Raw genomic sequence first — 11,744 nt, forward strand, 5'->3', positions numbered from 1 at the left:
TGGGAGTTCCCAGGCAAGAATACTGGAGTGGGTTGCTATTTCCATCTCCAGGGGATCTTTCTGACCCAGGGATCAAACCCACATCTCCTGCACTGTCAAGTGGATTCTTTGCCACTGAGCCAGCAGGGAAGCCGCTAGAGCTAATAGAGGAGAGTAAATTGGCATGATATTTGAAATCTTAGAACTTATCATTTTAGTAGGAAAATAGACATTAAATATATATTCCTACAAATAAATATATAATTACACACTGTGATGAAGGCTATGGAAGAAAAGCATAGGGAGTTTAGGAAATATCACAATAGAAACCCAAATTTAACTTTTCAAAACTGAAATGATGATGATTCAGTGCAATCTAATCCTCCTCATTTTCATGTTATTTCCTATCCCTACAAGTATTCAACAAATACTCAACAAATTTAATGATTGCCCACTAGATACTAAACAACTCCCTTCCAACCAGCTGCCCGATCCTGAAACCTGGGGGATCATCCTAGACCCATCCCTCATCCCCTATATCCAATCAATATTAATTCTTCATAATATTTCTTGTCTCTTATGTCCACCCAGTCACATCCATCTCTACTGCCTTAGTTCAGGCCACAAGTATTTGTGCTCTGGATTCCAACAACAGTTTCTCGGGATGGTGCTGCCTCTGGTTGCTCTTTCCCCTTCTATCTGTCCTTTACAGAGCTCCAGAGGTTATTGGAACAGACTGGTTCCAAATTGGGAAAGGAGTACATCAAGGCTGTATTTTGCCACCCTGTTTATTTAATTTATATGCAGAGTACATCATGTGAAATGCTGGGCTGGAGAAGCACAAGCTGGAATCAAGATTGCTGGAAGAAATATCAATAACCTCAGATGTGCGGTTGACACCACCCTTATGGCAGAAAGTGAAGAAGAACTAAAGAGCCTCTTGATGAAAGCAAAAGAGGAGAGTGAAAAAATTGGCTTAAAACTCAACATTCAGAAAACTAAGATCATGGCATCTGGTCCCATCACTTCACGGCAAATAGATGGGGAAACAATGTAAAGAGTGATAGACTTTATTTTTCTGGGCTCCAAAATCACTGCAGATGATGACTGCAGGTGACTGCAGCCATGAAATTAAAAGACACTTGCTCCTTGAAAGAAAAGTTATGACCAACCTAGATAGCATATTAAAAAGCAGAGAGAGACATTACTTTGCCAACAAAAGTCTGTCTAGTCAAAGCTATGGTTTTTCCAGTAGTCATGTGTGGATGTGAGAGTTGGACTATAAAGAAAGCTGAGCGCCAAAGAATTGATGCTTTTGAACTGTGGTGTTGGAGAAGACTCTTGAGAGTCCCTTGGATAGCAAGGAGATCCAACCAGTCCATCCTAAAGGAAATTAACCCTAAATATTCATTGGAAGGACTGATGCTGAAACTGAAGCTCCAATACTTTGGCTACCTGATGCAAAGAACTGACTCATTTGAAAAGACCCTGATGCTGGGAAAGATTGAAGGCGGGAGGAGAAGGGGTCGACAGAGGATGAGATGGTTGGATGGCATCACTGACTCAATGGACATGAGTTTGAGTAGGCTCCGGGAGTTGGTGATGGACAGGGAAGCCTGGCATGCTGAAGTCCATGGGGTCGCAAAGAGTTGGACACCACCGAGCAACTAAACTGAACTGAGAGGTTATTTCTTTCTTTTTTTAAATTGTATTTATTTATTTTCTGCTGCCCTGGGTCTTCATTGCTTTGTGCAGGTTTTCTCTGGTTTTGGCAAGCAGGGGCTACTGTTTGTTGTGGTGTGCAGGCATCTCATTGCAATGACTTCTCTTGTTGCGGTTTATGGGCCCTAGAGTGCACAGGCTTCAGCAGTTGTACCATTCAGGTTTAGGTACTCCGTGGCATGTGGAATCTTCTCAAACCAGGGATCTAATCCTGTCCCCTGCTTGGGCAGGCAGATTCTTACCCACTGCACCATCATAGAAGTCCCCAGAGTTTATTTCTAAAACACAGTTCTGATTATGTTCCTTCCCTGCTTAAAAGCCTTCCAAGAGTCCCCACAGTCTTTAGACAAATACAGATTCCTGGAGAGGAACAAAGTTTGATGTTGTGTTTTGATTTGAATCTGCCATCCTTTATTTTAAGCAGTCTTCAAGGAGGAAGCTGGACCCAAAATGTATATAACTTTATAATTAACAAGAAAATCTATACAGTAGGTATATTGGCAGGTTACCCATCAAAAATCTGGTGGGTTCGCTATTGTATAGAACATGGAACTCTGCTCAGTGTTATGTGCCAGCCTGGATGGGAGGTGGGTTTGAGGGAGAATGGATACATGTATAGGTATATGAATGGCTGAATCCCTTCACTATTCACCTGAAACTATCACAACATTGTTAATTGGCTATACGTCAATTCAAAATGTTTTTGGTGTTAAAAAAAATAAAATTAAAATTTTTTTTTTAAAATATTGTGGATTCATTTACAGCTTAAGTGAAAAAATTCAATTTCATATATTATATCTATCAAATAGGTTAAAAAACAATTGCAAAGTCCCATAACATGTTTTATCAGCTTTGAAGTCATCATTTGCTTTGTGGTTAAAAGAATCATTCCTGTGAGATTTAACTAAAACTTTGTCATTAAAAAAAAATGAGGGTACACTTTATTACTTTCAGTAGTGGATTACAGGTGACAAAAGTTATCATAAATTGGAATATGATCTTGGCTCCACCTAGACAGTCTCCCCTGGTTTATGATGCTCTTCTGACAGATTTTCTTGTCTTCTCTTATTTTATTGAAGAGGAAAATAATTGAGGGTAATTCAAATTTTCAACTTGTTTCAACAATATTATTCATTCCCCAGGCTTCTCATTGAATACAGATATGATCAATATTTCATTTTAATTTTAACCACAACTGAATTAAAATGGACAAATGACTTTTATTTCCACACTCTTTAGCTTGGCACACAATGCTCTGGCCATAGCTTGCCTCTTGGTCTTATCTCTTACTGTGCCTCCCCTTGAAGTCTGAGTTCTGACCATACGGAACTATTACTGGCAGTTTCCTGGGAACACCATGCCATTTAAGCTTTTGAGCCCTTCCTCCCTGTACCAATCTTGCCCAAATCTTTAAAAAAAAAATGCTGACACCAACAGACAACTGGGTTAAAAATTCATCTATAACATTGTATTATACTTTTTGATTTGTATCAATTGCCCCTATTAGACTATAACTTTCTTGGAAGCAGAAACCATGTCATTTTTCTCCCCAAAGCCTAGCTAAATGTCTAACACAAATTTTTATTAACTGTGGGATGAATGAATTAGTTTAAAAATGGCTGGATGAACCATATCTTTCCCAAACAGACCATCCTTTTACATGCTAAAAACATCCAGAATAACAAGAGTTAGACTGAAAGTCCATGAAGTAGGTGTCCAAGTCTGTAAAGAACTTCAAGAAAGTGATGGAGAGCTGACAGATTACCCAAAGAGGTTGACAGTAGACATAAGCCGTAAATGTAAAGATGGTAGATAGTATAATACTTGAAAGACAAAGGAGTTTTGCAAGTGCAAGGATGAAAACAGGAGGGGAAACGAACTGAATGGCAATACTGCCTCCTAGTGGCCCTTGGGATAAAAACCTCTATATCAAAGCACTTCCACAAAAGAACTTTCTCACTTTAAGTGGTTGTGGGCTATGAGCTTGTGCCAGGCACCTTAGTTTATCTCATTTAACCCTCACAACAACCTCTTGTAGACAAATAGCTTGCAGCTTAGTAGTTAATCTCACAGACTCTGGGGCCAGGATGTCTGCTTCTCTCATTTACTAGCTTTGTGACTGGGACAAATTATATCTCGGCATATGTCTCCACCCTAATGGCAGAAAGCGAAGAGGAACTAAAGAGCCTCTTGATGAAGGTGAAAGAGGAGAGTGAAAAAGCTAGCTTAAAACTCAACATTCAAAAAACTAAGATCACAGCATTTGGTACATCACTTCATGGCAAATAGATGGGGAAACAATGGAAACAGTGACAGACTTTATTTTCTTGGGGTCCAAAATCACTGCAGATGGTGAATGCAGCCATGAAATTAAAAGACACTTGCTCCTTGGAAGAAAAGCTATGACGAACCTGGTCAGCATATTAAAAAGCAGAGACATTACTTGCCAACAAAGGTCCATCTAGTCAAAGCTATGGTTTTTCCAGTAGTCATCTATGGATGTGAGAGGTGGACCATATAGAAGGCTGAGCACCAAAGAACTGATGCTTTCAAATTGGTGCTGGAGAAGACTCTTGAAAGTTCCTTGGACTGCAAGGAGATCAAACCAGTCAATCCTAAAGTAAACCAGTCCTGACCATTCATTGGAAGGACTGATGCTGAAGCTCCAATAATTTGGCCACCTGATGGCAAGAGTTGACTCATTGGAAAAGACCCTGATACTGGGAAGGATTGAAGGCAGGGGAAGCAAATGACAAATGATGAGATGATTGGATGGCATCACTGATTCAATGGACATGAGTTTGAGCAAACTCTGGGAGATGGTGAAGGACAGGGAAGCCCGCCGTGCTGAAGTTCATGGGGTCACAAAGAATCTGACACAACTGAGTGACTGAACAACAAATATGTCTCCATCTGTAAAATAGGGATATGGTTAATACTGATCACATATGTCCTTGACAGCATAGCAAATGCTATACAAATGTTAGCTATTATGATGTCCTTTTGCCTAATGAGAAAAACTAATGTTAAATAAATCAAGCATACAATAGGAACTCAATAAATAAACTTCCTTTGCTTTCTCCCCTTATGTCCTAGCTCCTTACAGTGTGCCCTCTTTAATGGTGCTGAAATTCAAATAGGGGACTCCCAAATTGCTAAAAGAAATTAGTTCCTAAAGGCAGCAATAAGGAATTTCCAGTAAAGAAACAGCAAAACCTCCATTAAAAAGCCCAAGGGTATGCAGCTCTGGAAGAAAGAACTCTTAATAGTGCTCTCTTTATTGTTGTTTTTATAATTTTTGACTTTTGACTGCATCAGGTCTTAATTGCGGGAAGCTCGGTTAGTTCCCCAACGAGGTTCTGTATCCCCTGCATTCGAAGCATGGAGTCTTAACCTCTGCACCACCAGGGAAGTCCCTCTATTGGCACTCTTGCTACTGTTATTAGAATGAAGACATTCCCAGAAATGAAGTTCACTCTACCCAAAACAGGTTGTCTGGGGATTGTGAAAATCAACTAATATTGTGCCGAACATCACATTTCTAGTAATACTCAAATAAATATGATCTGTCTAGAGACTATTTTTCACCATGTTGCCTACAGAAGATGAGGGACCATGACCACTTTCAAAAATTAAAGTTGATGAAAATGGTAGTTTTCAAGCAACACAACACTGATGTAATTATCAGACTATCCACTCCGGCCCACTTTTGTAGTGAGATATATCTTTACCTGGTAAGACTGATTGGCAAATCTGCACATCAATAGTAAGCAGGCACCTTTCATACTTATAAAACTCTCCATAATTCTGCAAGCTTCCTTGGATTCAGATTTTAGTATTCCTGGATGTTCTACATGAGAGACTGAATATACAAACAAATAATGACCAGATCATATACAAAAACAGAACTCTGATCCACAATCTGCCCAAAGCATACCCAAGAAACCAATTCCCTATCTGTAATAAACAGCCAAGGAAATCAGCTTGCTTTAGGTCAGACTTGTAGTAAGTGAGACTGCAGTCTGGAGTAATAGCCCAGGAAGCTAAATAACCCACATAATAATCTACCCCAAATAGTCAGGACTTGATTAAAAACTGACAGCTTCCCTAATTTTTGCCTCCACTTCCAATTTAGAACCAACTAGAGAAAGTCAAATATGCACACCTAACCAATCACATAGGATGCCCCAATGTGTGTTAGCCCACTTATACCTGCCCAATACAAAGAGCCTTGATTCAGGATATACCTGAAACCTTCTCTCTTGCCCCTATTAAAGCTTTCCCATTCCTCTGCCTACATTTGAGTCTGTCAAAATACAAGTGAGGGTGCCTGACTCCCTTTCTGTATAAAACAAGTTCTTAAATAAATAGACCTTGCTTTTCTCATTTGGTTGGTCATTTATTTCCATATATTGGACCTAGAAATTCTGTGAAGAACTAATTTCCAAACCTTCTTTAATTGCTTAAATGTGTTGTTTCTAAAACAGTCATAAAGTTAGCAGAGAACATATCTTTTACTTCATCTTGATAACCTAAGTCTATATGCATTCTTGCCTTGAGAACCCCATCAACAGTATGAAAAGGCAAAGAGATGTGACACTGAAACATGAACTCCCCAGGTCGGTAGGTGCCCAATACGATACTGGAGAAGAGCAGAGAAATAGCTCCAGAAGGAATGAAGAGGCTAAGCCAAAGCAGAAACAACACCCAGTTGAGGATGTGTCTGGATATGAAAGTAATTCCGATGCTGTAAAGAACATTATTGCATAGGAACCTGGAATGTTACATCCATGAATCAAGGTAAATTCAGTTCAATTCAGTCGTTCAGTCATGTCCGACTCTTTGCGACCCCATGAATCACAGCACGCCAGGCCTCCCTGTCCATCACCAACTCCCGGAGTTTACCCAAACTCATGTCCATCGAGTCGGTGATGCCATCCAGCCATCTCTTCCTCCATCATCCCCTTCTCCTCCTGCCCACAATCCTTCCCAGCATCAGGGTCTTTTCCAAAGAGTCAACTCTTCACATGAGGTGGCCAAAGTATTGGAGTTTCAGCTTCAACATCAGTCCTTCCAATGAACACCCAGGACTGATCTCCTTTAGGACGGACTGGCTGGATCTCCTTGTAGTCCAAGGGACTCTGAAGAGTCTTCTCCAACATCACAGTTCAAAAGCATCAACTGTTCAGTGCTCAGCTTTCTTCACAGTCCAACTCTCACATGACTACTGGAAAAACCATAGCCTTGACTAGATGGACCTTTGTTGGCAAAGCAATGTCTCTGCTTTTTAATATGCTGTCTAGGTTGGTCATAACTTTCCCTCCAAGGAGTAAGCATCTTTTAATTGCATGGCTGTAATCACCATCTGCAGTGATTTTAGAGCCCCAAAAAATGAAGTCTGACACTGTTTCCACTGTTTCCCCATCTATTTGCCATGAAGTGATGGGACCAGATGCCACAATCTTAGTTTTCTGAATGTTGAGTTTTAAGCCACCTTTTTCACTCTCCTCTCTCACTTTCATCAGGAGGCTTTTTAGTTCTTCTTCACTTTCTACCATCAGAGTGGTGTCATCTGCATATCTGAGGTTATTGATATTTCTCCTGGCAATCTTGATTCCAGCTTGTGCTTCATCCAGCCCAGCATTTCTCATGATGTACTCTGCATATAAGTTAAATAAGCAGGGTGACAATACACAGCCTTGACATACTCCTTTTCCTATTTGGAACCAGTCTGTTGTTCCATGTCCAGTTCTAACTGTTGCTTCCTGACCTGCATACAGGTTTCTCAAGAGGCAGATCAGGTGGTCTGGTATTCCCATCTCTTTCAGAATTTTCCACAGTTTGTTGTGATCCACACAGTCAAAGACTTTGGCATAGTCAATAAAGCAGAAATAGATGTTTTTCTGGAACTCTCTTGCTTTTTCGATGATCCAGCGGATGTTGGCAATTTGATCTCTGGTTCCTCTGTCTTTTCTAAAACCAGCTTGAACATCTGGAAGTGTACGGTTCATGTATTGCTGAAGCCTGGCTTGGAGAATTTTGAGCATTACTTTACTAGCGTGTGAGATGAGTGCAATTGTGTGGTAGTTTGAGCATTCTTTGGCATTGCCTTTCTTTGGGATTGGGTTTAAAACTGACCTTTTCCAGTCCTGTGGCCACTGCTGAGTTTTCCATATTTGCTGGCATATTGAGTGCAGCACTTTCACAGCATCATCTTTTAGGGTATGAAATAGCTCAACTGGAATCCCATCACCTCCACTAGCTTTGTTCATAAGTGATGCTTTCTAAGGCCCACTTGACGTCACATTCCAGGATGTCTCGCTCTAGGTGAGTAATCACACCATTGTGATTATCTGGGTTGTGAAGATCTTTTTTGTACAGTTTTTCTGTGTATTCTTGCTACCTCTTCCTAATATCTTCTGCTTCTGTTAGGTCCATACCATTTCTGTCCTTTATCGAGCCCATCTTTGCATGAAATGTTCCCTTGGTATCTCTAATTTTCTTGAAGAGATCTCTAGTCTTTCCCATTCTGTTGTTTTCCTCTATTTCTTTGCATTGATCACTGGGGAAGGCTTTCTTATCTCTCCTTGCTATTCTTTGGAACTCTGCATTCAGATGGGAATATCTTTCCTTTTCTCCTTTGCTTTTCGCTTCTCTTCTTTTCACAGCTATTTGTAAGGCCTCCTCAGACAGCCATTTTGCTTTTTTGCATTTCTTTTATTGTAAGTGGTCAAACAGGAGATGGCAAGCATGAACATTGACATTTTAGGAATCAGTGAACTAAAATGGACAATAATGGGTGAATTTAATTTAGATGACCATTATATCTACTACTGTGGGCAAGAAACCCTTAGAAGAAATGGAGTAGCCATCACAGTCAACAAAAGAGTCTGAAATGCAGTACTTGGGTGCAATCTCAAAAATGATAGAATGATCTTGGTTGGCTTCCAAGGCAAACATTCAATATCACAGTAATCCAAGTCTATGCTCCAACCACTAATGCAGAAGAAGTTGAAGTTGAACGGTTCTATGAGGACCTACAAGACTTTCTAGAACTAACACCAAAAAAAGATGTCCTTTTCATTAAAGGTGAATGGAATGCAAAAGTAGGAAGTCAAGAGATAACTGCAGTAACAGGCAAGTTTGGCCTTGGTGTACAAAATGAAGCAGGGCGAAGGCTAACAGAGTTTTGCCAAGAGAATGCACTGGTCATAGCAAACACTCTCTTCCAACAACACAAGAAACAACTCTACACATGGACATCACTAGTTAGTCAATATCACAATCAGATTGATTATATTTTTTGCAGTCGAAGATGTAGAAGCTCTACACAGTCAGCAAAAACAAGACCAGGAGCTGATTGTGGCTCAGATCATAAACTCCTTATTGCCAAATTCAAACTTAAATTTAAGAAAGTAGGGAAAACTACTGTACCATTCAGGTATGACATAAATCAAATCTCTTATGATTTTACAGTAGAAGTGACAAATAGATTCAAGGGATTAGATCTGATAGACAGAGTGCCTGAAGAAGTATGGATGGAGGTTCATAACATTGTACAGCAGGCAGTGATGAAAATCATTACTAAGAAAAAGAAATACAAAAAGGCAAAATGGTTGTCTGAGGAGGACTTACAAATATCTGAGAAAAGAGAAGCAAACAGCAAAGGAGAAAAGGAAAGATATACCCATCTGAATGCAGAGTTCCAAAGAATAGCAGGAGAGAAGAAAGTTTTCCTAAGTGAACAATGCAAAGAAATAGAGAAAAACAATAGAATGGGAAGGACTAGTGATCTCTTTAAGAAAATTAGAGATACCAAGGGAACATTTCATGCAAAGATTGGCACAATAAAGGACAGAAAAGGTATGGACCTAATAGAAGCAGTAGATATTAAGAATAGGTGGCAAAAATACACAGAAGAACTATATAAAAAAGATCTTAATGACCCAGATAACCGTGATGCTGTGATCACTCACCTAGAGCCAGACATGTTTGAATGCAAAGTCAAGTGGCCCTTAGGAAGCATCACTTCAAACAAAGTTAGTGTAAGTGATGGAATTCCAGCTGAGCTATTTCAAATCCTAAAAGATGATGCTGTGAAAGTGCTGCACTCAATAGGCCAACAAATTTGGAAAACTCACCAGTGGCCACAAGACTGGAAAAAGTCCATTTTCACCCCAACCCCAAAGAAGGGCAATGCCAAAGAATGTTCAAACTACCACACAACTGCACTCATTTCACATGCTAGCAAAGTAATGCTCAAATTCTCCAAGCTAAGCTTCAACAGTATGTGAACCCGGAATACCAAGATGTTCAAGCTGAATTTAGAAAAGGCATAGGAACCAGAGATCAAATTGCCAACATGCATTGGGTCATAGAAAAAGCAAAGACAATGCCAGAAAAACATCTGCTTCTGCTTTATTGACTACACTAAAGCCTTTGACTGTGTGGATCACAACAAACTGTGGAAAATTCTTAAAGAGATAGGAATACCAGACCACCTTACCTGCTCCTGAGAAACCTGTATGCAGGTCAAGAAGCAACAGTTAGAACCGGACATGAAACAATGGACTGGTTCCATATTGGGAAAGGAGTATGTCAAGGCTGTATATTGTCACCCTGCTTATTTAACTTATATGCAGAGTACATCAAGAAAAATGCTGGGCTGGATGAAGCACAAGCTGGAATCAAGATTGCCAGGAGAAATACCAATAACCTCAGATATGCAGATGACACTGTCCTTACGGCAGAAAGTGAAGAGGAACTAAAGAGCCTCTTGATAAAGGTGAAAGAGAAGAATGAAGAAGTTGGCTTAAAACTCAACATTCAAAAAACTAAGATCATGGCATCCGGTCCCATCACTTCATGGGAAATAGATGGAACAATGGAAACAGTGACAGATTTTATTTTCTTGGGCTCCAAAATCACTGCAGATGGTGAATGCAGTCATGAAATTAAAAGACACTTGCTCCTTGGAAGAAAAGCTATGACAAACCTAGTCAGCATATTAAAAAGCAGAGACATTACTTTGCCAACAAAGGTCCATCTAGTCAAAGCTTTGGTTTTTCCAGTAGTCATGTATGGATGTGAGAGTTGAGCCATAAAGAAGGCTGAGCGCCAAAGAATTGATGCTTTTGAACTGTGGTGTTGGAGAAGACTCTTCAGAGTCCCTTGGACAGCAAGGAGATCAAACCAGTCAATCCTAAAGGAAATCAACCCTTAATTCATTGGAAGGACTGATGCTGAAGCTGAAGCTCCAATACTTTGGCCACCTGATGCGAAGAGCTGACTCATTGGAAAAGACCCTGATGTTGGGAAAGATTGAAGGCAGAAGGAGAAGGGGACGACAGAGGATGAGATGGCTGGATGGCATCATCGACTCAATGGACATGAGCTTGAGCAAGCTCTGGGAGATGGTGAAGGACAGGGAAGCCTGGCAGTGCTGCAATCCATTGGGTCGCAAGAGTCGGACACGACTGAGCAACTGAACAACAACCATATGCTCCAGGGCTCATCTTTCCGTAGTCAATCGTCCAGGAATGGGCGTGGTCTTCTTTGTCCCACCTGCGCAGGGAACCTAGCGAAGAAGTAAATGGGCAGAGACCACAGGAGCACCGCCCTTTACCAGAAAGTGAACGGGAAAGTCACTCAGTCGAGTCCGACTCTTTGCGACCTCATAGACTATAGCCTGCCAGGCGCCTCTGTCCATGGAATTCTCCAGGCCAGAAAACCAGAGTGGGTAGTCAATTCCCTTCTCCGGGGCATCTTCCCAACCCAGGGATGGAAACCAGGTCTCTCTCATTGCAGGAAGATTCTTTACAGTCTGAGCCACCAGGGAAGCCCAAGAATAATGGAGTGGGTAGCCTATCCCTTCTCCAGCGGATCCGACCCAGGAATCGAACCCGCGGGTTCTTTATCAGCTGAGCTACCAGGGAAGCCCAGTCAGTCAGAAGCGGCCTCGCCTAGGCCAGCCTCCAAATAGGAACTACAATTCCCAGCGGCCCCTGCGGAGGGACGGACGGACGGGGCCACGACGCGCCTGC

This window comes from Giraffa tippelskirchi, chromosome 4, assembly GCF_054371585.1.
Source record: "Giraffa tippelskirchi isolate mGirTip1 chromosome 4, T2T-mGirTip1v1.2.pri, whole genome shotgun sequence".
NCBI lineage: Eukaryota > Metazoa > Chordata > Mammalia > Artiodactyla > Giraffidae > Giraffa > Giraffa tippelskirchi.